The sequence below is a fragment of the Meriones unguiculatus genome, chromosome 4 (assembly GCF_030254825.1).
Source record: "Meriones unguiculatus strain TT.TT164.6M chromosome 4, Bangor_MerUng_6.1, whole genome shotgun sequence".
Lineage (NCBI taxonomy): Eukaryota > Metazoa > Chordata > Mammalia > Rodentia > Muridae > Meriones > Meriones unguiculatus.
Genome location: NC_083352.1, coordinates 91,797,083 through 91,823,795, shown reverse-complemented (window position 1 = coordinate 91,823,795; position 26,713 = coordinate 91,797,083). Strand labels below are relative to the sequence as shown.

The following is a 26,713-nucleotide window of genomic DNA, read 5'->3' as shown; positions in this document are numbered from 1 at the left end:
GGCTGAAGAGGTTGCTCGGAGGTTAAAAGCACTGGCTGCTCTTCCAGAAGACCCAGGTTTGGCTCTCAGCACCTACGTGTTAGCTCACCACCATCTGTTGCTCCAGTTCCAGGGGATCCTACACTTCTTCTGGCCTGAGTGGACAAAAAGCATGCATGTGGTGCACATACATACATACATACATGCATGCATACATACATACATACAGGCAAAGCACCCACAGACCAAAAATTAAAAATACATTTAAAATAATAAAAGCAAAGCAGCTATGAAAGTTTAGTTACAGCTAGGCTCCGTGACTCACACCTGTGATCCCAGCACTCTGGGAGGCAGAGGCAGGTGGATTGCTGTGAGTTCGAGGCCAGCCTGGTCTACAAAGCAAGTCCAGAACAGGACAGCCAGGGCTACACAGAGAAACCCTGTCTCAAAAAAAAAAAAAAAAAAAAAAAAGTCTAGTTACTCCCTTATATCAGTGGACAGTTCTGTCTCCTATGTGTGCCTGTGTATGTGTGCGTGTGTGCATGCACGTGTGTGTGTGAGAGAGCACATTCGTAAGTATGTGTATGTGTGTCTATGTATGTGCATGTGTATGGTATGCGGTGTGTGTGTGTGTATGAGTGTGTGTGTGTGTATGTGGAGGAGTATGGTTCAGTGGGTGGAATGTTTGCTTAGCTTGCATGAGGCTCTGGTTCTACTCTCAAAACAGGCACAAAACAGGATGTGGTGGCTCAAAACTACCACTATTATTACACACATACACATATCTACACATATACGAACACACACATATCTTGCGGCTGGGCTAACTGGGCAGCTAGGTGAAAATGATTTTAGGTACAGTGCTTACACTCGCGTCTACTGGAAATGCCACCACTGAGCCTTGCGGTGGTGGTAAGCTGGGAATCAGATATTTGACCTTCATTTGCTTTCCAAGTTTTTCTTTAGGTGAAATAGCTTTAGCCCAAAATGAGTCTCCATATATTCAGACCAGGCATAAGATGTGAGAAAGGTGTCTCTCTCTCTCTCTCTCTCTCTCTCTCTCTCTCTCTCTCTCTCTCTCTCTCTGTGTGTGTGTGTGTGTGTGTGTGTGTGTGTGTGTGAATGTACTAGGTAGCTGAGGATAATCTTGAACTTCCAATTCCCAGCTTTCCACTATCTGAGGGCCGGAATCGCAGTTCCACACCACACCCTGTTTCTGGGTTGTTCTTAGGAGACGATGTAAGGAAATGAGGCAAATGTCTTTGGGGCTCACAACCATCAGGTGAGGAGGTGGGCTTAGGAAATCACATAGACTGTCCAGCCTCAGCTTCCCAAAACAGCACAAGGATCAGAATGTCTCCCCTGCCTGATCCCCTGACTGATAAGGCGAAAGGGACGATGGGGTTGTGTGTACCACCGGGTGAGAGAGCTCCTCAGGAGCTGGAGGACTCCACCTGTATCTCTGTCCTGTTCATTTGTTCCCAAGCAGGACCGAGAACAGCAACAAAGGCGAGAGCTCTAGGGTTGTCCCTGCTGATGAGAGCAACTTCTCGGGACATGCTGGAGGCGGGGGCGGGGGGGGGAGATGGTGGAAGTTTGTGAAGTGAATAAGACCTCCGCAAAGAGACTCTGAGGGAAGTGAGGCCCGAGCAGGAGGGTGTTGGGGGAGATGGAAGACGGAGTTAGGACGGGGTGCCTTAGTAAGCTTGTCCTCTGGCCCTGGGATCCTTGGCAAGCCATGCACTTCTGAGGTTCAAGTTTGTTTATTCTTGGCAAAATGCAACCGCCTGTTTCTAAGAGAAAAGTCTTTAAAAGGCTTATAAAATCTACTCAAAAGGCTTTCTGGACATCAAATAGCTCATAAAAAGGAACATTTTGATGAGTTAAGTGTAAATGAATCAGAACCATACGGATTCCATTTCGCCTAATCTACCATTGGATTCAGAAACGAAGGAGAAAAATGCTCCAAGCCAAAATTCTTCAGGGGCTCTGCAGACCCCAAAACCTTTGAAAGCTGTTGGCAGCAGTGGGCCAATCTTTGACAGAATGCCATCGTGCCGTCCTGAAATTCAGTCTCTGAGAAAAGCTCCGACAAAAAGTCTATTCTGTGTGCTAAAGGAGGGGAGAGGGCAGAGGCCAACGGGACTTACTGTGTGTGGCGACCTTTGCCCCACGTGCCACTGTTAACACACTCCGAGAGCCCGCTTTATGTCATCAGAAACAGGGAGCACAGGCGATGATAACAAGGAGACGAGGCACTAAGCCTCAGCACCCCCGGGACCAGCTTTGTGAACCTTGCTATGCAAAGAAACGACTCTTGGCCCCAGGTTCTGTCTATGAAACAGAGTGGGGAAGGGGCCTCTATGGCCTAACGTGGGGGGTTAACCTAAAAAGTATGCTGATACAGGCATGGCGTATGCATCTCTGTACAGGCACTAGAGATGCTAGCCTGGGCTACTAGAGAGTCCCTGGCTCGGACAACCAAAAGAGAAGAAAAAAAGAATCATATTAAACATTTCCAGTGTCTCATCCAAAATATAGACATGGTCCAGAGTCATCCTTGTAATGAGTTAAGCCCACGGAGGAGGTGCTAGAGAGATAAGAGGTGGTAATGGGGGTGGGTGTAGAAGGTACTTCAAAATGATCAAAGTACATTACACTTATGAATATTCACGGTGAGAATCTCATAAGGAAATCCGTTACTTACAGGATTAATGTGCACTAAATATAATGAGAGTAGATATGGAGTGATGTCTCTGTGGATAAGAGCACTCACAGAGCCGGGTTTGGATCCCAGAGCCCACAGAAAAGCTACCCTTGCTTGTCCCTCCACAGACAGGACAGCAGAGACAAGCAATCTCTGAGTCTTGCTGGCCAGCCAGTCCAGCTGAAGAGTGGCAAACCTCGGATCGATGTGGCAAAACTCCGTCTCAACGAAAGAAGACAGAGTGATTGGGGAGAGTACTTAGACTTCCAAGCCACAGTACTCAACTGAATCAGAGGGCCTGAACCAAAGAATGAGGCAGACTCATGCCGGACTGTGCATCCTTCGGAGTTATAACCCATGATTTGACTCTGAGCCTTTCGATTTCAAAGTCTAAGGCATCATCATTATGCCCTGCTACTTTCCCAAATAACCCAATCCAAAAACACAGATCTGGGGCCGATCTCCCGGGAAGGTGGCTCCCAGAAGTCCCCTTCCATGTCCTGGTAGTAGCAGGGGCGTGACACTTTCTCTGAACGCCCAAAGATCTTGTGACACGATGACAGATACACACTGGGGTGAGGATGGGGTCTGGGGGAGACCCTAGTCTGTAAAGCTGGTGTTTTTCTGGTACCAGGGAGTCTGCAGAATTGCGGAGAAGATGAAAGCAGGGAGAAAAATCTGGAATCATGCTTCAGTTTCCATCCATTGCCTCTGTGAGTGAAGCTGTATAATACGACCGTAAAAGTATATGAGGCAAAATCCAAGGTGAAAAGAAATGCATATTATACATACATTGGCCAGGTGGGTGATGTTGTATGTGTTTTCACACATGGTCATATCAAACTGAGCAGTAATTACAGCATGCTGAAGACAAATATCACTTCCATATGAGACACAGACTTTTGAATGATTGAAAAGACCCCAGGGTGCAGAACGTTCTTGTAGCCAGAATAGTTTGCATCCTACAATTGTTTTGTTTATTGGTTTCTTTGGATTTTTGAAACAGAATTTCACTGGTGTAGGTCTGGATAGATAAGGCTGGCCTTGAACTCTTAGAGATCCATCTGCCTGTTTCCCAAGTGCTGGGATTAAAACTGAAAGGGAACACACCTGGTAGATTGTTTTGTTTTGTTTTTTGTTTTTTGAGACAGGGTTTCTCTGTCTAACCTTGGCTGTCCTAGACTTTATAGACCAGGCTGGCCTCGAACTCACAGAGATCCACTGCCTCTGCCTCCCTGAGTGCTGGAATCACAGGAATACGGCCCAACGAGCCCGGTGATTACCATATTTTTTAGAAAGAGCTGAAGGAGTTTTTCCAGTCTGCTGATCAGGGGATAAATCCTAAACTTCCTTGTTGGGGCTGGAGATAAGAGGACCTGAGTTTGCTCCCCAGCACCCACATGGCAGCTCACCACTTGTAACTCTGGGGACGTGAGGGCACCTATACACACACACACAAAACACACACACAAAAAAAAAAAAGAAAAGAAAGAAAAAACAAACAAACAAACAGAGAGAGACAGAGAGAGGAGCTATAAATCTGTACCCTCACTGTCTTTCAGGAAAATAATCCTGACAGACGGTTTGAGCTGGCTAGTCACAACCTTGTGTTTCAGGATCTGAACCACTTGAAGAAATGGATGAGGAAATGAGTATCCATCAAGAATTCTGGGACCAGAATCACCATGCTTGTGGTCCCAGCATTTGGAGGCTGAAGCAAGAAGATCCCAAATTCAAGTCCAGTCGGGGATACAAAGTAAGACTCTAGACAGCTCAGTATCCTAGTGGGTTCCCCTTACTAGGAATAGTAAGGGGAACAGGGACTGTCTCTGACATGAACTCAGTGGCTGGCTCTTTGATCACCTCCCCCTGATGGGGGTGCAACCTTACCAGGCCACAGAGGAAGACAATGCAGCCAATCCTGATGAGACCTGATAGGCTAGAGTCAGATGGAAGGGGAGGAGGACCTCTCCTATCAGTGGACTTGGAGAGGGGCATGGAGGAGATGAGGGAGGCAGGGTGAAATTGGGAGGGAATACGGAAGGGGGCTACAGCTGGGATACAAAGTGAATAAACTATAATATGAAAAGTAAAATTAAAAAAATTAATTTTTTTAAAAAAAAAGTAAGACTCAAAATCACAAATCCAAAAAATAAAAAGAAAAGGGGTGTGGGAGGGGCACAGAAGGAAGGAATAAAAGCAAGGAGGGCTGAGGAGGAAAGAGGAAGAAGGAAGGTATTTTGCAGCGTTGTAACTTGGAGGCCTGCCTCAGGGCTGAGTTCAGCAGCCAGGGGTATAAGCAGCATTTACTCTCACCTCAAGCCCAAAGGAATGTTGGGTAAGTGTCTCCAGATGTCACAGGAATGACCTTGCTCTTGGTGTTTGACAAAGCCTCAGCTCCATTTCCCCTTCTCCAACCTGCTCCACAAAACTATAACTATGGCTCCTGGTGTTGATGAGGAAGTAGACAGGTATGGGCAGGGCCTGCGGGTGTGGTGCTGTCCTATCGACTGGGAAGGGAAAGCAGAAAGGGTCTTCCCTCCGCACCAGGTGAAAACTGCTCCCCGGAAAAGTGAAGTGGCCTACCAGACGGATGTCACACAGAAGCCCACCCGGGCTCACTTTCGAGGTAATAAATGGAAGAGTGGCCAAGAAAGAGCAAAGGGACTTTCAGCTAGAGCCTGCCCTTTCCTGACAAGTCCTGGCCCAGGAGCAAACGCAAGTGTCTGAAAAATAAAAAATAAAGAGTTTAGGAGCTAGAGAGATGGCTCAGTGGTAAAGAGCACTGGCTGCTCTTCCAGAGGACCCAAGTTCAGTTCCCAGCACCCACCGAGTAGCTCACAACTGCTTGTAGCTCCAGTTCCAGGGGATCTGGCACATTCATAGACATAATGGGCAGAAAGCCAATGCACATAAAACAAAAATAAATAAATCGTTTTAAAAAAGGAAAAAATTCTTTCCTTTTTAATATTTATTCCCCAGAATGTGTTCATTCAACAAATATTTACTGGTTTCTTGTTCCGTGCCAGGTTTGGTTCCAGGAGCCAAGAACATGAGGTCCCTGAAGACACACACTCACATTCAGGAAAAGAGGAAAGAGAACAAGTAGCAAAGAGTCAAGACAACGTCAGAGCTGCAAGCACTAGGAAGACCCAATCTGAGGTCTGGGCATATTTGTTGCTGTAGGGGCCTCTCCCAGGGAAACATTCAGCAAAGACCTGAGGAAGAGAAACTCAGGCAGAGCTACCAGCACGTACCAAGACCCTGAGACAGGGACAAGCCTTATGCTTAATCAACAGAGAAACTGTGTGACTAAAGCCAGGCCAATGGTGACAGGAAACAAGGTAAAAAGAGAAGCTCAAAGCCCAGTATGTGGAGTGTTCTTGACTTTGCAAACTTAAAATTGCACAAGAAACGTGGGCTCAGGCAGTATTAGTAAAAAAAAAAAAAAAATGAACAGTTATCTACAGTCTTGTCACCAAGAAAGGGGCAAACAGGGACATCTTGGTGCCTGACCTTTTAAATGCTTTACTGCCTATCCAAGTATATGAATAAATAAACATGCGTTTACAAGAGTGCAATCATATAATAGATCCATGAAACTGGCTTTTAAACCTTTTATTTTATTGTGTATTTATTACTTCTTACTTCATAAACGTCTACATCAGCGCACTGAGATCCACAATGCCCACAGAATAGGGACACTTGGCAAATATTTGTAGAAAAGGTTAGTGGAAGAAAGGGAGAAAGAAGAGGAAGAAAGGATGGGGGAGGAGAGGAGGAAGAGAGAGGATAGAGGGAAAAGAAGGGGAGAGGAAAAGAAAGAAGTGGAAAAAGTGAGGGGAAGAAGAAGGAAAGGGGAGGAAGGAAGACGAAGGGAGAAAAGGGGAGACACCAGGAAGGAGGGATCACAATAGCACCTGTGTAACCCTGGCTTTCCTGAAGCTTGCTCTGTAGACCAGGCTAGCCTCAGACTCATGTCTGCCTGCCTCTGCCTTCTGGGTGCTGATATTAGAGGCATGTACCACCACTACCCGGCCCACAATAACATCTGAAATGCTTAGCATTGGCACATGGCTTTCATTTCTTGGCTAGGCTTAGTCACCTGTCTTCTGGGTCATTTCCAGGTCTCACTGCCCCATTGATGCTACAGGAACCAACTTTTTCCTCTATGAGCCTCTCCCAGTACCCTGGGGATAGACGCTGCACATTGAGGCTTCTGGAAGTAGTGGCATGCGTAGTTTTATGAGAAAATTGAACAGTAATGACCTCAGAACTGGGCTTCCCTCACCCACACAAGCAAATCCAGACCCTCAACACTGCAGCATTTGGGGGCTCATTTCCTGAGATATGATGACTTCTGGAAGGTTCTCTCTCTCCTTCCACTCTATCCCAGGAACATTTTTTCCACCTGGGAAGTCAGGGCATGGCTCTTCCTACTGTTCCTGATTTTGTTGAAATGCTTTGGAATCAAACTCTGAGCCCAAGCCAGGAGCTCCGTGGCCCATAGAGAATCCTCACTGCTGCCCACAGAGCTTCCCAGGTGAGAGGCTCCCTTGTCTCCCCAATATTAAAAAGTGTAAAAAGATTCCCAGAGCTGCCTGCCAGGCCCTCTCATAAGCCCCTGGTTTTAATATTGATTTGGCAGCTACAATAATGATTTCTTTTTTAAAAGCATGAGATGGGGGCGGAGGGAGGCAACTTCAGAACCGTGGCCATGAACCTGGTTATAAACCCAGCCATGAACTTGGCCATGAACCCAAGCTGAGCTGTCTCTACCATCTTTGTTCCAAGACTCCTTCCCACAGCCAGTGCCTCCAGGTCCCCATTCCCTGGATCTGCTCCTTCTAGAAAATAACAGGAGGCGGGGCATGCCTTTCTACAGACACCCTGAACATCGCATATCTGAAATTCTCAGGATCAAAAGAGTATTTGGGATGTTAGAATTTTTCAGATTTCAGGATATTTGCTCAGACAGGGCGAAATGTCTTGGGGATGGGACCCAAGACTAAACACAAAATGTATTATTGTCACATGTAACCTCATACAGGAAGCTGTCTTCTGTAATATTTGTTCATGATTTTGTGCATTAAGTCTCATGATGTGACATGAGGTTTGGGATGTTAGAGCATTTGGAATTTCAGATTAAAATGGACTAGGAAAAGCCGGGCAGTGGCACACACCTCGGGAGGCAGAGGCTGGAGGATCTCTGAGTTCAAGGCCAGCCAAGTCTACAGCATGAGTACCAGGAGAGCCGCTGCTACACACAAATAAACCCTGTCTTGAAAAGCAAAACAGAACAAAACAAAAAAGAAGCCAACAGAATAGAACAAACACAAATTAACAAATAAATATGACCGGTTGATATGCTGACCTTACTAAAATGTTTGCTGCTGGCCTCTCAGATTTTTCCAGGTAGGAGAAATTGTATTATTCCCAGCCCACAAAAGATAAATTTGGAGTGAGGGGTGGACTGATAAGGCTGCCCATCACACTGTAGCCAGTAGCAAGGAGGGGGCTGGAGATGGGCCAGTGTCTCCCTCACTGCAAGCATCTGTTTCAGACTCTCCTCCACACTGGCGGACTGAAACAGAGAAGCTGACTAGGGAGAAACCAGATGTGTTTCAAGCAGTCTGAAAAGCCAAACACGGGTAAAGAAGATGGAGGAGACAGACAGCTCTTCTGATCATTCGCCAACCCAATGAGCGGCCAGAGTCAAATGCTCTTCCTTACCCTTTAGCTTTCTTTGTTGTTTGTTTGCTCCTTTGTTTTCCTTGTGGGGATGTGGATCTAACCCAGGCCCTACACTATGCTAGGCAAGCATTCCTCCACTGAGCTACATCCCCAGCCCTCTTTTTTTGAATCATGTCTCTAGTTTATTTCTCCATCCCGGCCACAGACCCAGAAGGCAGGACACAAGGAACAGATGGAACATATCACATCCCCACTCCAGGAGTCAACTCACCACACATCCAATGTGCTACCCTGGGATTCTGGCTAAAACCTGAGGCTGCCAGGTGTCAGGTCTGGCATGGTCGGCAAGCGCATCTCCGGGAGCACCCGGGTTTCTAGTGTGTGTAAGTAGGTCCTGGTCTTAACCCTTATCTGCCAGGCTTCCAGGAGCACAGGGAAGGGTAGACACAGTGGTGGGCATCCAGCCAGTATCACAGGAAATGCCTAAATACTGGGAGCAGATAAAAGCCTTCTTCTCCTCCCTGCATTAGGAGGGAAAAGGGAGGGGAAATGCAAAAAGAAAAAAAAAAGTCAGCAATGGGCTGTTTCCTCTGGCAGGTTCAAAAAGGGAGCCTTTCAGAGACATGCCCATTAGTCACCACGATTTCCCTGAAGTTCTGCCGGCCTTGTCCCCCATTCTTTGGCTCCTCTCCCCTTGCATTCACCTACCATTCATTATCTTCACCTGAAAGGCCAGAACCAGCCCTCCCCACTCGGAACTGGGGCCTTTGTTAGACAGTGCACCTGCACCCCACTGCTGGCTCTGAAAAGGCCTGGCAGGCTGCCTTTGTGCACAGCTCTGCCCTTCCCTACCCAGCCTTGGTCTCCCACTCCGTGAAGCCAGCCAACCTACAGGGAGCCACAGACTCTAAAACTCAAGCGAAATACCGTAGGTGGGCCCCACCGTGAAGAAACTCCCAGAAAAAGGAAACTGTGTATGCCACACACGTGTCATCCTAGCACTCAAGAAGTCGAGACAGGAAGAGCATGAGTCCAAGGCTGAGACATTACGAGATGTCTCAAAAGAAGAAGAAAGGAGAAAAAGGAAGAAGGAGGGAAGGAAGAGGAGAATGGAGGAAGATCCAAGCAAGTCACTGGAGGGACGAGTGTGTGATGCAACGGGCCAGCAAATGCCTGGAGGGTCTTTGGTACAAGCTTTCAGGGCTCTGATGGATAGCATGCCTCAGATCAAAGTGAGGTACATGATGGCAACAAGGAGTCAAATGTAGCCAATGTAAGTTGTGGAGAAAAATGTGAAACTAGCACAGCAAACAAGAATCAGCTTTTCAGGGGCTTAGAAGGTTGGCCGGGTTCAACTGGGCAGGGTTCATCCAGCATGCACAGGGTCCTGGGTTCCATCCCTGGCACCACACAAGCTAAGCAGGGTGGCCGGAGTCTCTGATCCTGGCAATCGGGAGGTAGAGGCAGGAGGATCAGGATCTGAGCTCATCTTCTGCTACATAGTGAGTCTGAGGCCAGCCTGGGATACATGAGCCTCTGTCTCAAAAAACAAAACAACAACCAAAAAAACACCCCTCCCTTGGGCATTGTATAGGCATACATGCTGGCCAAACACCCATACACAGAAAATGAAAATAAATATTGTTTTAAATACCAAACAAAAGCAACTTAAGGAAGGGTCTGTTTTGACTCACAGTCTGAGGGACTAGCCCATCGTGGTGAGAGGGCGGGAGATAGCAATGGCGACAAGAACAGGAAGTAACTAATCATTTGCATCCATAGTCAGGAAGCAAACAAAGACGGATGTTCAGCTACTTTCTTCACTGTATCCAGTCGTGGACCCCAGACCACGAGAGGTTGCCACCCACATTCCATGTGGGTCTCCCCACCTTAATCAATCCACTCTAGAAAGCCCCTCACAGACAAGCCTCAAGGTCTGTTTCCTTGGTGACTCTAACTCTCATCACGTTGACAATCAAGATTAATCATTCTAGGGCTCAGGTGCTAAAATACATTTCTGCTGTTCCTCTTCTTGGTGCAGCCAATCACAAAGAAACTGACATTTCTTGAGCCCTCCCTGCATGCAGGGCTCTCATGTCACACTTGACCCCAACACCTGACCGCTGGAGTCCGGAGACACAAGACAACTCACCTAAGGGCATACAGTTCCCAAGTATGCACACAGAGGGTGCACCTCTCAGCCTACAGTCGTCTGGACCCTCCCAGGCTCTTATATAAGACAGAATGGGGCTTGAGCCCCACCCCTACCCTCTTCCCAGCCAGGGTGGCCACTGTCCTTCTTCAGCAGTAGCTTCTCCATCTAGTCAATGTGATGTTGCAAAGAGTTCTAGAACATTCCAGACAGAAAAGGAAAAAAAAAAAAAAAAAAGGAAAGGCCACATCGATGATGCAGTGGGACTTTGCTTGGAGGGGAAAAGCAGCCAATATTTGAAAGCCATTGAGTGGGAACATGTCTTGGACTGTTGGAGGTCTTCAGGAAGAAGTAAGAAAGAGGGTAGTTTGTAAGTAGACCAACAAGAAGAAGGCCTGGATCTATTTCCAGGTCAAACATCAAGTAGGGTTTTGATCTGAGCAGCGTGAAGATGGGAGTGTGACTCAACTAGGTGCTGAGGAGAAGAAAGATGAGAGAGGAAGCCAGGCTGGCGGGACCAGAAGGTCCCTCCAACAGAGCCAAAGAAGCAGACCTGATATCTCTGGCTTTTTGACAGGTTCCTGCCATCTTCAACCCTCACCTCGCCAGTCCACTACATCATGCCCCTGTGCAGATGATAAACCTGCATCCCAGAGAGAGCCTATGTCTTTCCAAGGTCCTTCTCTCTTCCAGTAGATACCCTATGCATGTCCACAGTGTAAGCCCTTCAAAGCACACAAATGGCCAGACCCCTCACTGAGGACATTCAACACACATAGAATTCTTAACTGCTGTAATGGCTGGACCCATTCCCTCCCTTGCAGAGTAAAAAAGCCCAAGCTCAGGACTTGAAATCCTACCAATCTCCACCCTGGAAATCCCCATCCTGGAAAGCTCCGCTCCCCAAGAAGCCCTGTATAAAGCCTGCCTTCTGCTCAGTTCTCTGGTGCTTCCTGCCTGAGCAGAAGGCAGCCACCACCACCCCCCGGGGGTTCCCCTCCTAATAAATCCCTTGTGTAAAGTTTGTTGTGTGGTGTGACTCTATGATATTCCTTGGCTCCCAACTGCCAGGACACCTTTTCCCTCAGAGCTATAACACTAAAGCACAGATCACCAGCCCAGGTCTTTGGAACAAAGAGAGATCTGGTCTGGTTCCTTTCTGAAATGAGAGGCTCTTGAGAATGTTCCCAGATATAGACATGTGAAAATCAACCACATACCTGCCATGGTGCCATTTCCTGTGCATGGAACCAATGAACACATTGGATGCCACCTCATCCTATCACAAGGACGCTTGCTCAACTATGTTCATAGCAGCTTTATTCATAATACCCAGAAACTGAAAACAACCCACATGTCCCTCAACTGAAGCATTATAAAGAAACTGTGGCACATTGACATGATGGAATACTACCCAGCTATTAAAAATAAGGAAATCATGCAAACTGCAGGCAAATGGATGGAACTAGAAAAGACCATCCTGAGTGAGGTAATCCAGACCCAGAAAGACACACATGGTTTGTACTCACAAGTGGATTTTAGCCATATAGTACAGGATAACCATACTACAATCCACAGACCCAAAGGAGGAGAAAGCCAACCCCTGACACTATTAATGATAGCTATGCTTGTAGACAGGAGCCTAGCATAACTGTCCTCTAAGAGGCTTCACTCAGCAGTAGATTGAAACAGATGCTAAGACCCACAGCCAAACATTAGGTAGAGCTCAGGGAGTCTTGTGGAAGAGTTTTGGCTGGGGGGGGAGACAGAAGGTCCCTCTCTTCATTCACTTCCAATATCTATTCTATTTCCCCTTCTGAGTGCGATTCAAGCATCCTTCCTTGGGTCCTCCCTGTTACTTAATTTCTTTGGCCTTCAGGGCCCTCAAGTACTTGTCATGTCAGTGTTAGGGAGAGAGGAGGTTTCCTGGGGCTTACAGGCCAAAATAAGACAAATAACTGAAAATAAGGGTGGAACGTCCTCTCACTACAAGAAAGACTTATCCTCTGGCCTCCAAACTTCTACACACATGTACACACTTGCACATACAGAGAGAAATAAGAGGATATTTTTCTAAAGGGATTGCTAATATGGGAAGAGGCAGCTCTCATTCCAGAGAGCTGCTCCCCTAAAATCTACCAGTCCTGGGAGGCTGATCCTGTCAGATTTTGTTCTATTTCTCTCTAGAATGGGCCTTCAGCTTGAAGTTCCTGTCACAGTAATCACTCAGAGGAAGCCACCCATGGCCACCATGAGGCCTCATAACTCAGGCCCCATTCTGCCAAGATGCAACTTCCTCCCCCTCAGAGCCGAGACCCCCATGGCTCCCAACACACCCCACATCAACAGAGTCAGAACATATTAGAAGGAGGTGTTTACCCCCACCCAGAGCCTTTTCCCTCTATAAAGCCAATGAATTGTGCTTTACCCTTAGCTCCTAACAGACCTCATCGCTAAGCCTTCTAATTAATGCCACATGCTCCCCTCAGCTGTCACCCTGAATAAATGTTTACAAAGCTATTAACGTACTGTATTTGTAAGCCGGGACCACTCTGCTTTGGGGAGTCATGTGGTATAGATTTTCTCCTCAAAGATGGAAACGGCTTAGCAATAATAAATACATTGTTTTGCAGAGATGGGAGCAAGGCGTTGCCTCTCAAAAAAAAAAAAAAATTATTGCGAGCTTCCTCAGACAGCGTGGCTACGTGAACGTGAGGAATTGGAGCCTTCCCTAAGTTCAGAAGAGCTTCCAGGGACCAAATCTGGTCCAGGCAGGGGCTTGGAGTGGACATGCTCCAAAAGAACAGAAACCTCTTAAAACTAGCTTGAGGTCTGAAGGCGCTGACTCCCATCATCTTCTTCATCAGTGCTGTGGCTTTTCAGGCAAGCTGGATTTTTGTCGGAGAAACATAGTTTTCCTGTTGGGGCAATGGGAGGTTGGGATCTTCAGGAATTAATGCCATTACAGCTGGAGAAATGGGTCGGTTCTTCCTATGTAAGCATGCGGTCCTCGGATGGACCCTAAGAATCCACATGAGAGAGCCAGATATGACAATGTGGGCCTGTCATCCCATTGCTAGAGAGGCAGAGAGGGTCTCTCTAGCTCAGCGGCTGGCCAGCCTAGCTGAAGTGGGGAAGCTCCAGATTGACGGAGAAAGCCTGTCTCCAAAAATAAGGTGGGGGGTGATCAGGAAAGATGCTGGACATCAAACTCTGGCCTCTACTCACACCTGCACCCTCACTTATGTGTGTGCGCACAAACACACACACACTCACATCTTTGATCCAAGATTCTAGTCTGATTCCTTCTCTGCTCCATGCTCTAGTACCTCAAACAGCCTTGTGTCATTCTTCAGGGGGATTCAGGACCCTAAAGTACTAATATCTGAACATGAACTCCCAGAGTCTGTCTCCCTGTTCTCACTCTTCCTTCCAGACCCATCTATGGTCAGTCCTCAAGCCAGGCAAAGGTGTGGTCATTTCCCCCACAGGAGCCCTGCACCCTCTCACCTCTTAGCCTTTGCCTCCTGGGTCCCCCATCAGAAGCACCCTTTTCCCTCCTCTCCCTTTCTCTGGCCCATTTCTTATTACTCTTCATGTTGCCTCTTGAAGCTCACTCTCCCTAGCAAGGCTGTCTTGAATTCAAGAATATCAAAATTCTCCTGCCCTGAGCAGACGGTTCTCATAGACACATGCCCAGCATCCTAAGCACTGCCTTTGTTAGGGCACTTTTTCTCAGCATGTAAAGGCGCTTCAGACTTGAATTTGACCCCTAGAATCCATATAGTGGAAGGAGAGAATCAGCCTCTAAACGTTATCCTCTGATCTACACATCCATGCTTGCATGTGTTCTCGCTCTCGCTCTCTCTCTCTCTAAATCAATCAATAAAATTAAATCAAATAGATATACATTCAACACTGCTAAGCTACTGGACCTCAAAGCCACCTTAAGCATCTTCAGACACTTACACTAGCCTGCAGCTTGGCAGCGTCATCTAACACAAAGCCCATTTGAGAGTCGCAGGTTGAATGTCTCATGTAGCTTATTGAATGCATATATGCAGAACAGCCACCAACACAGCGAGGTGTGGAGCCCCCGTGCTCATTTGCAGTCCTGTGGACAGAACCCTCAGCCTCACCCGTCGTAGTCTGGCACCCTGCCACTCTGATGCATCCTCTGTTCTTCAAGTTTCATGGTTTTGCTATGTAGCCCAGGCTGGCCTTGAACTCATGAACATCTTGGCTCAGCCTCTTAATAAACCCTCTAGGAGTATAAGTGAGCATCATCACATCCTCTGTGTCTAGGTTCTTTAACCGCCATGATCACGTAGCTGACTGGAAGCTAGCTGTGTGGCTCAAAGCCCTGACAGGGTTTCCGAGAAAATATTGTATGAGGCATGGCTACTTCCAAATTCAAAATCTGAAGTAAGGTCTTGCTGAATGTAACTGGTTTTGTGCCATTGTCAAGCTGAGAAGTCGATGAGTTAAATGACTATTTTCAAAGTCTCCATCTCTTCTCTGTCACTAACCATTCTTCTTTTGAGGTCATTTGATTCTCCCAGGCCAGCTGCTACCAGAAGCTGGAAACCTGTCAATCCTGCACAATCCCTTCCTACTGGAACAATGAGGCGCAGGAATCTCAGGGAGGACAATTTGATTGGCCAAGCTTGAGTCACATGTTCATTCTTAGACTAAGCATTTTTGCCAAGGGTGGGACACTATAATCAGCTGCCCCCCCCCATATTATAGTTGGGATAGAAGGAGAAGGATTGGAGAGAGAAACAGCACCAGGAAACAAGTCTTGTGTTCAGGCTGGGTCATAATTCCTTGTTCCCCTAAAAATGACATTTTTTAAATAACTCCTTTAAGAGATTTAGCTGGTTGTTGGGACGCCATGACAGTGGCATCTGTGGCACACCCTACTTTGTGCTGTTCCTAAAAATGTCCCACTTTCCTCTCCTGGGCCCACATTACTTGAATCTTTATAAATAGAAATTCCATTTATTTACTTGTTTGGGCACAAGTCTTAGCAAGCAAGAAAAAAAAAAAAACAGGAAGGAAGGAAGGAAGGAAGGAAGGAAGGAAGGAAGGAAGGAAGGAAGGACTTATTATTATTATTATTATTATTATTATTATTATTATTAGCTGTTGTTAAGAGCCATTATAACAAAACATGATTTCTCTGCAGGACTGCCTTGGTGAATTGAAAACGGCTTTCACTGGTTTCATTCCAAGCAGCAGACGCCATTGTTCTGAAGCTCTCAGCTAGCTCTGCATTCTGAGGAGGCTCCAGACCTGTGTGGGGTTTTGCAGTGCTTTGGGATGGCCTGTCCCTTCTTAACAAGGAGTGAGAAGCAACCACCCAGTGAAGCAGCCACCACGTTTCTAAACTGTCACCCGAGGCCGCAGCTTGGGGGACTTACACTAGACACTGTGCTCATTATTTTGATCTGTGAAGTCAGGAGTGTCTCTTTAGTTATTTATTTCAAATGTTGGCAGCCACTTACCCAGGTAGGCATGAAGGCAGGCCAAAGAAGCTGCTGGAACTATCTTGAGACTTTATAAGTCCATTTTAAGTTTTTCTTTCTTTTTTCCCTTTCCTTTTCCCATTCCTCTTCCTGTCTCTCTTCCCACACCTGAATTTTCTTCCCCTACCAAGAATGCACCATCAAGTGGACATACAGATGAGAATAGCATTTCTGGCTCCTATTTAGGAAGTATCCCCACCGTGTGTGTGTGTGTGTGTGTGTGTGTGTGTGTGTGTGTGTCTGTGTGTCTGTGTGTTTAATTCTGGCTCCTATTTAGGAAGTATCCCCACCGTGTGTGTGTGTGTGTGTGTGTGTGTGTGTGTGTGTGTCTGTGTGTCTGTGTGTTTAATTCATGTGTGTATTTGGCTGTGTTAGCCCAAGTGTGAAAGGCAGAAGTCAACACCAAACATCTTCCTCTGGACTCTCCACTTTGTATACTATATTCTGAGACTCTCTCTATTTCTGTGTCTCTCTCATCTCTCTGTGTCTCTGTCTCTCTCAGTTCCTCTCTTTGTTTCTTTCTGTGTCTCTGTCTCTCTCTGTTTCTTTCTCTGTTTCTGTCTCTGTCTCTGTCTCTCTCCCTGTTTCTCTCTCTCTCTCTCTCTCTCTCTCTCTCTCTCTCGCTCTCTCTCTCTGAACCTGAGTATCAGGTTCAGCCCCTAGAATCCTCCAATTCTCACCGCCCCAGCACTGGGGTTACACACACCACCACACATGACTTTTATGTTTGTGCTGGGGGTCTAAACTCAGGCCCTTGTGCTGCAAGCTCCTTACGCCCTGAGCCATCACCTTAGCCCTCCACTAAAATCTCTAAGGAACCCGTGTCTGGGCCCTTTGTATTTCCTAACTCTCCAGTCCCAGGTTACCGGAACAAGAATTCAGCCACATTAGGCTTTGGTTTTTGCTTTGTTTTGTTTGTTTGTTTGTTTGTGGCTCCATGAAGACTTCTATTCTCACAGGGGAACTTTGAGTGCTTGACCACCCCTACAAGGTGGGTGGCCTCAGAGCAAGCCCCCAAGGGACCTAGGACGGGCCATCAAATTGGTCCTACTTAGAGCAGAATCTCCCAAAGCCCATACCAGGCCTGGCCTCCTGGGTGTGGGAGCTGCACAGTTGCAGGGCCCTGAAATCAGAAGAGCCAAGGGCTGGCTTGAATGACTTCCAGTCAGTGCCTTGAGTCCATTATTCACTGTATAATGGGTTAAATATGTAGCTTGGACATTTATACACCAGCTGGTGCTGCTGTTTATGGACATTATGGAAGCTTCAGGAGGTTTCAGGTCCTGGCTTCGGGGGAGAGGGCCAGTGTGGGACAGGCCTTGAGAGTTGAAGCATGCCCACTTCCAGTGGAGCCCCTCTCTGCACCCTCTGGTCTGCTGAGATGTCGTTAATAAGTCAGGCTGCAAGCACCTACCACCTCGTATGAAGCCCCAGATACCATCATGGACTGTGCCCGCTTAAACTGAGAGTCTAAGTGGCTTCTGTCCCAACATCTACAAAAGTGAGTAACAGGAGCGTGAGGCCCCACCTTTTCATTTTGAACACAGACCTGCTATGTGTCAGTGGTGCCACTGGTCTCGCCTGATACATAAAGCCAGCACCATGCACACAGTCCATATAGGAGCCACACAGCCGGTCTCTTAGAGCTGTAGCTAAGCGCCTGCGTGCTGTGCATGTCAAAGCCAGCATAAATCCCAGCTTGCAGACGCGATGCCTGCTTCTGTGATGACGTGGGAGCAAGATAAATCTATCAATGGAAATAAGTGGGTCCAGTCAAAGAAAAAGAAGGAAAGAATTAGCTGCAGATGTGACTCAAACCCTTAGCAACAACAACAACAACAAAAAGCTAAGGGAGCAAATGAATAAATCACACTCAAGAGGACCTCAAATGTTCTTCGACCCTCCTGCCACTAAATCTCTGGCTCCAAAAGATCACATCTCACCAGCTCACCCAAGTTCCTGGAGTCCTCAGAAGACTCATTCATTCACTACATGCCTTTGGTGAGTCCCTTTATGCTCTCCAGCCTTGGTTTACCCATCTATTCAATGGTTCAACTCCACCATCCTAACAACTTTGGCTTCTCCTGACTTTGGCAATTGTTGTGCAAACTCTGCTCCCCACACTGGCTGTCCCTGGGCTGCTGGGTTAGGTCATCAGAATTGTTTATCTTGATCTAGCCACTATGGCAGTCAGCAAGGACATCCTTCAAATAATGAAGAATGGAATTAATGTATGACCAGCCAGTTCCACTCCTGGGAAGACACCTCACCATGACCAGCTTTAACTGTCCAGTTGACACAGTCTAAAACCACCTGGGGAGGGAGCTCAGCAAAGAATATTCTATGTTTTCTATGTTGGGTTTCCTTGGGGGTGTATCTGTGGGGGGAGTTGTTTTTGATTAAAGTGCTTGACGTAGGAGGACATGCCCACTGTGGGTGGCACCATTCCCCTGGCATGGGGTCTCGGACTGTGTGCTAGTAGAGAAAATGAGATGAACCCTGGCATGCATTCACTAATCCATTGCTCTCTTCTCTGCTGTTTTTTTTTTTTGGGGGGGGGGGCTTTTAAAATAGTGTCTCATGTAGACTTTATTGGCCTTATACTCACTTTAGAGCCAAAAATAACCCTGACCTTCCTATTCTCCTGCTTCCACCTCCTAACTTCAGGGATTACAGGCGTATGCCACCACAGTCAGGTTATATGGTGCTAGGAATCAGACTCAGTGCTGCAAAAGTGCTGTACTCACTGAGGGATGTCCCAGCCTGTGAGAAAGGCTTCTGATTTAAAGCCCCAGCCCACTTCCTCCTCCCTTTCCCACTCTTGCTCCTCTCCCCTACCCATGCACACCCAGGATGATTTTTTCCCAGAGACGTAAATATCTCACCAGGCCAGAGACTCGTTCTTCTGTGTCTTTTTCCTCTCCATTTTTCCAAAACAGCCTGAGCCTCCCCTGGCTTGTGAGGCTGAGAGCAGCAGCAGCAGCCGCCCTGTGACGTTCTGTGGAAACATTTCTCTCTCTTTCTATCTGCTGAGGGTCCCCAGCCTCCAGGAGAGTGTAAATTCCGCTCAGTGCACCTGATCACAGCTATTCCATCCCAAAGTGAGGCCATGTGGAGGCTCTGAGTCACTACAGTGTGTGTGTGTGTGCCTGTATGTTACTGTGGATTGAACCTTCCTCATGCATGCTGCGCAAGCGCTCTACCACTGAACTGCATCCCAGCTGAATTATTATTCAGGTTCCTTTAAAACAACAGAATCAAGAGAATGAATATAAATACACACACACACACACACACACACACACACACACATATACTGCAGAAGTGACTTACTAGACTGACTTACATGATAGGATCAGGATAGTTGATTGTGGCTGTCTGAACATTAGAGAGAACCAAGAACCCCGTTGGGCCACGAGACTGACTCTGATGACGTAAACACACTGGAAGACCAAAGACATAGGTTATGTCAGCGAGGTTGGCAGCAGCAGCAGCCTCACCAGCACTAAGAAGCAAAGGTGAGCCACAGCCTGGCTTTCCCCTCTTTACACAGGGGGCTTCCATAGGGGAGGGTCTTCCCCTCAGTTAATCCTTCCTGGAAGTGACCTTGCAAACTGGCCCTGGCAGCTGGGTCTTAGTTTATTCCAGATCCAATCAAATTGACAACCGAAATTAACAATCACAGCAGCTTGTGTTGTGTGTTTGTAAAAGCAATTTATTACATGCTTTTATTTTGTGTATGTGTCCATGTGGGTACCATGATCCACATGTGAAGGTCAGAGGGCAAGTTTTAGAATTCATTTCTCTTCTTCTCTATATGTGTCCTAAGAATTGAACTTAGATTCTAAGGCTTGGCAGCCAAGTGTCTTTCCTGAGCCATCATGACTACCCTGTATTCTAGACTTAAAAGCTACAGCAGCCACTCAGCAACTAACTTGAAGGGCTCTCAGCTACTCTGTAATTCTCATCATTTTCTGTGAGCACTTAGCACAGAGCCCTGTAACATCATGTGACCTCCTTTTGGGTCCTAAGCCATCCCATTTCATCAGGAGGAAACCGAGACACAGAAAGGGCGTCTGTCCAAAGTCACACACTGTAGGCATGACAGATCCAAGACTCAGAGCCCCGTAGCCCATCTCCACCATTGTACCCTCACACAGCTTGCCTTCCTTCTGTGTACTTAGGGCTCTGCAGCCCCCCCCTTTCTTTCCTCTCATCTCTTGCCCTGCGACACACAGAGCCCAAGAATTATTCGCAGCCCTTTTCACTTCTTTGACCAACAGCCTCCTAACACTATTACCTCTGATGGCTTTTCATTCCCGATGCCAAACCTGATTTGGCATTCGCAAGGCTGAGGGCTTCAGTCCCGGCTCTGTGGACAGGCTCCGGGTGCCCTAAGTGACTGTAGTTTACAGACAATCCAATTGTTATTGACATTTGTGTCGGATTGTTCATCAGGCCAGGCCTGTCTTGTAGGCCAGATCATTCTATTAGCTGGCCCCTTTCAGTCTCCTCACTAACGACAAAACACGCTCACGCCATCACGGCAGGCCAATCAATTGCAATATCACTCTACGGCTGTCAGAGTCACTTTTGTGGGCTTTGCTTTAGGGGCAGCTGGAGGAGGGGGAGAAGAGAAATGGAATGCTAGTGCATTGGGTCTGAAATTCAAGCAGCTCTTAGATAGATAGATAGATAGATAGATAGATAGATAGATAGATAGACAGACAATAGGTAGATGATAGATAAATAAATAAGATAGGTGATAGATAACATAGATAAATAGATTGATTGATATAGAGAGATATGATAGATGATAAATAGGTAGAGAGGTAGGTGTGCAGATTGATAGATCAATATGATAGATATGGTAGATAGGCATAAATAGGTAGATAGGTAGATAGATAGATAGATAGATAGATAGATAGATAATAGAATAAATAGACAATAAATAGATAGACATAAAAATTAGGGGAAAAATTATTAAGGGGCCTGTCACTTGGCTTATTCTTTGACATCATATCTCAGGACAAAATCCAATTTTATCTCCACCTTTCCCTGTGCCTGGTGAAACCGTCTGCATCACAGAGTCCAACAAGTTGTCATCCCATCTCTTCCCCATAAAAGGCATCTCTTGTTTGTGTTCTGGTCTTCTCCCCTAGTCCATTCCCACACTCTTAAGAAAGCAGGAGCCCTCAGGCTCCCCAAGTGGCTGCTGCATGGGGTTCATGTGGGCACACGACTCCTTGTCTGTGTAAGCAACACCAGCACGGCAAAGGCCGCCATGCAGGCGCCCAGATCCAGCCTACTTTCTTGGACTCTGGTCTTTAGTAATGACTGGCACAAGTGGCTGGTCGCTATTTGCTCTTGACAACACCCTAGGCTTTCTCAGCAAGAAGGATGTGCAAACTCACACAGCCCCAGGGTCATAGAAATGAGTTCATAGAAGTACAATGAGTTCTTCAGACAGCCAGAAAGACCAATAGTAAACAGACCAACCAGAGCTAGAGAGGGCAAGGATGTGGAAAGACCGAATCCCTCCCACCCTGTCCAGATAGAGGACAAGGGCAACCACGTCTCCCTCCAAGGCAATCTGTATGTCCCAGTTCTGACTCTCAGCACCCAGAATGTGGAGACCTACAGAGGTGAAGGTGTTGAAATGAGGCCATCTGCATGAGAGTTTCCACTATGGCCAATTCCTCAGAAGACTTTAGAACACTTAAGAGAAACTTCTGCTGCTTTTCATAGTTTTAACTAAACATGGATCATTTAACCCAGAAATTCCATTCCTGGGTATATAGCCAACAGAAATAAAGACTCGTGTCTTCACAAAAGCCCAAGTCTGAGTATTCATAACACCTCAACCTATTGAAACAATCCAAAGCCCATTACCTGCTGACGGCAGAAACACATTGTGGTATGTTTATCTAATGGAGTATTACACAGCAATAAAAATAAAAAAAAATCAAACCACAGGCCTTGCAGAAATACAGATGAATCTTAAAGCATTTATTATACAAACTGAAAGAACCCAGGCACCAAAGACGACGTCATAGAATTTCCATTCTTGTGACATCCTCAAGACATTAAATCTAAAAGAACAGAGAACAGATCAGTGGTTCCCAGGCAGGTGCAAAAGATGAGCAGGGGGAAGTGCTTCTAGGAGCACAGAGGAGTCTTTGTGAGTGGAGGGATAGACATGTGAGAATGTCTTCAGACCACATCTCTAAAGGGTGAATGTTTTTTATTGGATGTCAATTATATAGTTTAAGAAACTTGCCTTTTAAAAACAACAAGTGTGAGTTATCTTTTGTTTTACCCAAGGAATAAGACATTTCTGTAATTGGTAGCATTCATCTGTGGAAAGGGCAGGGAAGGGAGTGGTCTTCAGCCTTCAGATGCCTCTGGGTGCATGAAAAACAGACTTGTCCAAGCCACAGTAGGGTACATAGCTGTAATCTCAGTGCTCAGGAGGCAGAAGCAGGAGGGATTCAATCAACACTCAGCAAAGGGAGGGGGAGGGGGACGCAGTGTTGCTCAGTCTGTAAAGTGCTTGCCTAGCATGCACAGGGCCCTGGGTTGCATCTTCAGCACCACATAGATTAGGCAAGGTGACCAGATCCTGTAATCCCAGCACTCAGGAGCAGAGACAAAAGGATCTAACATTCAAGGTCATCCTTGGCTACATAGTGAGATTGAGGCAATTTAAAAAAAAAAAAAACAACTAGGCAAGGTGTGATGGCACATGCCTTTAAGGCCAGCTAGAGGAAATTGAATCTCTATGAGTTTGAGGACAGAGTAGTCTACATATGGACTTCCAAGCTATCCAGGGCTACCTAGTGAGACAGAAAGAAAGAAAGAAAGAAAGAAAGAAAGAAAGAAAGAAAGAAAGAAAGAAAGAGAAAGAGAGAGAGAGAGAGAGAGAGAGAGAGGGAGGGAGGGAGGGAGGGAGGAAGGAAGGAAGGAAGGAAGGAAGGAAGAAAGAAAGGAAAGAAGGGAGGGAGGGAGGGAGGGAGAGAGAAAGGAGGGAAGGAAGGAAGGAAGGAAGGAAGGAAGGAAGGAAGGAAGGAAGGAAAGGGAGGGAGGGAGGGAGGGAGGGAGGGAGGGAGGGAGGGAGGGAGGGAGGGAGGGAGGGAGGGAGGGAGGGAGAAAGGAGGGAAGGAAGGAAGGAAGGAAGGAAGGAAGGAAGGAAGGAAGGAAGGGAGGGAGGGAGGGAGGGAGGGAGGGAGAAAGGAGGGAAGGAAGGAAGCCACTTTCTGAAATGCAAATGTCATTTATCTGTCAACATCTCTGACATTCATCTCTACCTATAGAGCTCAATATTCCTTCCATGCACATTCTAGTTCATCACAGCAAACCTCAGAAGGAGTCTGTGGAGAAAGGACACTCCTGAGATGGGAGTTGAAAAACTCACTAAAAGGCCCCAGAGGCCCCCCAAACAGCACAGGATATAGTCATTGTCCTCGTTTGACCACCATAACTAGTTGAGAAGATCCTGCTGCTGAAGACACACACACACACTTTGGTTGCATAAAATCGGAACTGACCCAGACGCTTTCTCCCCTCTTTGATAGTGCTGGAAAGAGCTGTGCAGCAGACTGCTGGGGGAGCGAAGCCATCAACTCAGTGCTGGACCCCGCATGACCCAATATGGACTTGCCAGGCAGGGTGTGCCCCCTGAAGCAGTAGTGGCATGAGTGGTATGTGAGTAACCAACCTCTCTCTGACAGTATTTGTGCCTGTTCCACAGGTGAGAATTTATGAATGGTACTGTACCCTGGTCAAAAGGTCACAGGTCCTGGGGAGGAACCTGCTATTTTATTTTGTTAAAAGGTCATGTTGACAAGCAGTCTAATTGCCTTCTAAATATGTATTGTCCATCTCCACAGATTAGTGCTGTGCTCAACCTCGGTCAGAGAAGTTGCTTCTTCAGTGGTCATATCGGATAATGCAAAGACCTCATGACCGGTCAAAGCGCTGAAGGCAACTGACTGTTGCCCCAAATGGTACAGATGTATTGACCCCCTCACCAAGGCTCAGGGAATGCTATAGAAGAAAAGGCAACAGAAGCCACTGTAAGAACCCGTGGCTGGAGCGGAGATCTGTGAAATGTCATCTTCTGGACACAACTCTACTCTCACACTCAGTTGTGGTTACCTGGATGAGACCCTCACAAGACTAAGCCAGCCAAAACTCCAGCTCTGATAGGAGAGGAACTCATGAGACCCCACCCCTCTCTGGGGAATACTTAGAAAGTAGTTGATGGCTGCTGATAGAGGAGGTCATGTTCCTTTGAAAGAACAGCCACTGATAAGCTGTCAGTGACATGTCAAATATCCACACACAGGCAACCCTGACTGAACTCAGTAAGTTATCTAAAGAAAAAAAAAAAAAAAGCTGGGTGTGATGCCTTTAATCCCAGTACTGGGGAGGCAGGGGAAGGCAGAGCTCTGTGAGTTCAATACCAGCATGGTCTACAGAGCGAGTTCCAGGACAGCCAGGGCTACACGGAGAAACCTTGTCTGGAATTTTTATTTATTTTATATGTATAGGTGTTGTGTCTGAATATATGTCTGTGCACCACATGTGTACCTGGGGTCTTCAGAGGCTAGGAGAAAAGATAGCCTTCTATTTCCTGGAACTGGAGGTGCAGACAGTTGTGAGAAGCCATGTGAGTCCTGGGAACTGGACCTGAGTTCTCTGAAAGCATAGACAGTGCTCTTAACCACTGAACTGTCTCTCCAGCCCCATCTAAGAAATTTTCTTAAATATAATTTATTTTTATTTTGTGTTCATTGGTGTTTTTCCTGCATGTGTGTCTGTGTGAGGATGTTAGAGGCCCCAGAACTGGAGTTACAGACAAGTGTGAGCTGCCATGTGGGTGCTGGGAACCGAACCCAGGTCCCCTGGAAGAGCAGCCAGTGCTCTTAACCACTGAGCTGTCTCTCCATCCCCTGGGAAATTATTTTTAAACAAATTGGTGTGTGTGTGTGTGTGTGTGTGTGTGTGTGTGTGTGTGTGTGTTGTGGGGATTCTCAGGAATGTACAAGTGCATGTAGAGTTCATTGGACTGTTGGGTGTCTTCCTGTATGGACTTGACTTTACCGCTTTGCCCCAAGTTTCTCATCAAACCTGAGCCCACAGTTCCAGGGAGGTTGCCTGGCCACTGAGCTCCTGGGCTTCACCTGTCCCCACCATGCCAGCCTTTCACGTAGGCGCTGGAGACTCAAACTGAGTCTTCCCACTTACAAAAGCAAGCCCATTCACTCGCCGAGCCACCTCCCCGACCTGAGAATTTTCGCTTTATTGATTACTAGCTTGTGTGGTGTGGGGATCAGAGAAGAACTTGTGGAAATGGGAAGCATCCTCCCACTGTGGGTTCTGGGAATTGAACTCAGATCATTGGGTTGTGCGGCAATCACTTTTACCCAAGCGTGTCCCCTAGAAACTTTTTTCTAAAGACCCGCGTTTCATTTGTACACGCTGCTACCCAAATAATACAGACAATATTGAAGATTGTAAAAGCAGCAGCCCTTGGCTGACACACTCCGGCTGACCTTGTGTGGAAAGCTTCTCCCACTGAGCACAGCTTTGCTCTGAATTGTCCCCATGACAGCAACCAGAAAAAAGGATGAAAGACGGCGAGGTTTTCAAAGAAGGATCAGAGAATTCTTCGTGGAAGATCAGACGGATTGATGTGAGATCCAACTCACCCTGAACTCACAGGGTAAATACAAACCCAATCGACTCCAATTAGAATGAAAAACACAGAGTTCCCTTGGACCGACGCTGCATCAGGAACTTTGACTTTGCAAATATTCCTGATGCTTGCAACATGAGGCCACCAAGGCCGTCCCAGACGCATGCGCAGACTGGGCTGAGCATAACCAGGCTTTCCTCGGGCGTTAGCAAGCGGATGCACTTTTGCTTTTGAATATGTCTCCCTTTGTTTGGTGATCTCCTTGCTGGGATGGCAGACAGCAGGAGGGCCCTCAGTCTTTCTCATCCCCCGAAGACAGGCTACAGTCTCACCGGAAATTTTCCAGGTTAGCGGTCCAGGAGTGACAATCTCACAGACTTGTGTCTTAGATGGTATTAAACAATATTAAGAAACCAAAAGAGGGACATACACCTTTTTGCTTCAAAAATCTCTTACTATTAGGCATCCAAATGTCTTTGACAGATCCTGTGGGTTTGGGGCTGGGTGAGAGGATTTTTGTTTGGTTGGTCGCTTTTTGTTTTTCGAGACAGGGTTCCACTGTGTAGCCTTGGCTGTTCTGTAGACCAGGCTGGCCTCGAACTCACAGAGATCCACCTCCCTCTGCCTCCCAGGTGCTGGGATTAAAGGCGTGTGCTACCACCACCCGGGGAAAGGAGTCTATTAAAGTGGGGTGTCTACTAAGTTTTTCTTTCCACACGGTGGACTACACTCTGGGAGGCCTACAATAAATAGCACATGGAAGGTATGTCCTCAAGGACTGTCTGCAAACACCATCCCAAAAACAAAAACAAAAACAAAAAACGCCACAAGCAGGAGGCAAAGCGTGTAGGTGATCTGCATCTGGGAGGCTGAGGCAGGAGGATCATGAGACAGAGACTGGTCTGGGCTATAAAATGAGATTTTTGTCTCATAAAGTAAAATGAATTCATTTT

At 46.9% G+C, this 26,713-nt stretch overlaps 1 long non-coding RNA gene across 1 annotated transcript; it reads right to left on the bottom strand.

Moving 5' to 3' along the window:
- Positions 1–25,760, bottom strand: LOC132653507 (uncharacterized). The gene is made up of 3 exons (XR_009591237.1): positions 25,618–25,760; positions 19,407–19,503; positions 1–134 (listed from the first exon to the last, which is right to left on the bottom strand). It is a non-coding gene; the product is annotated as an uncharacterized LOC132653507 (long non-coding RNA).
- Positions 25,761–26,713: the final 953 nt, after the last annotated feature.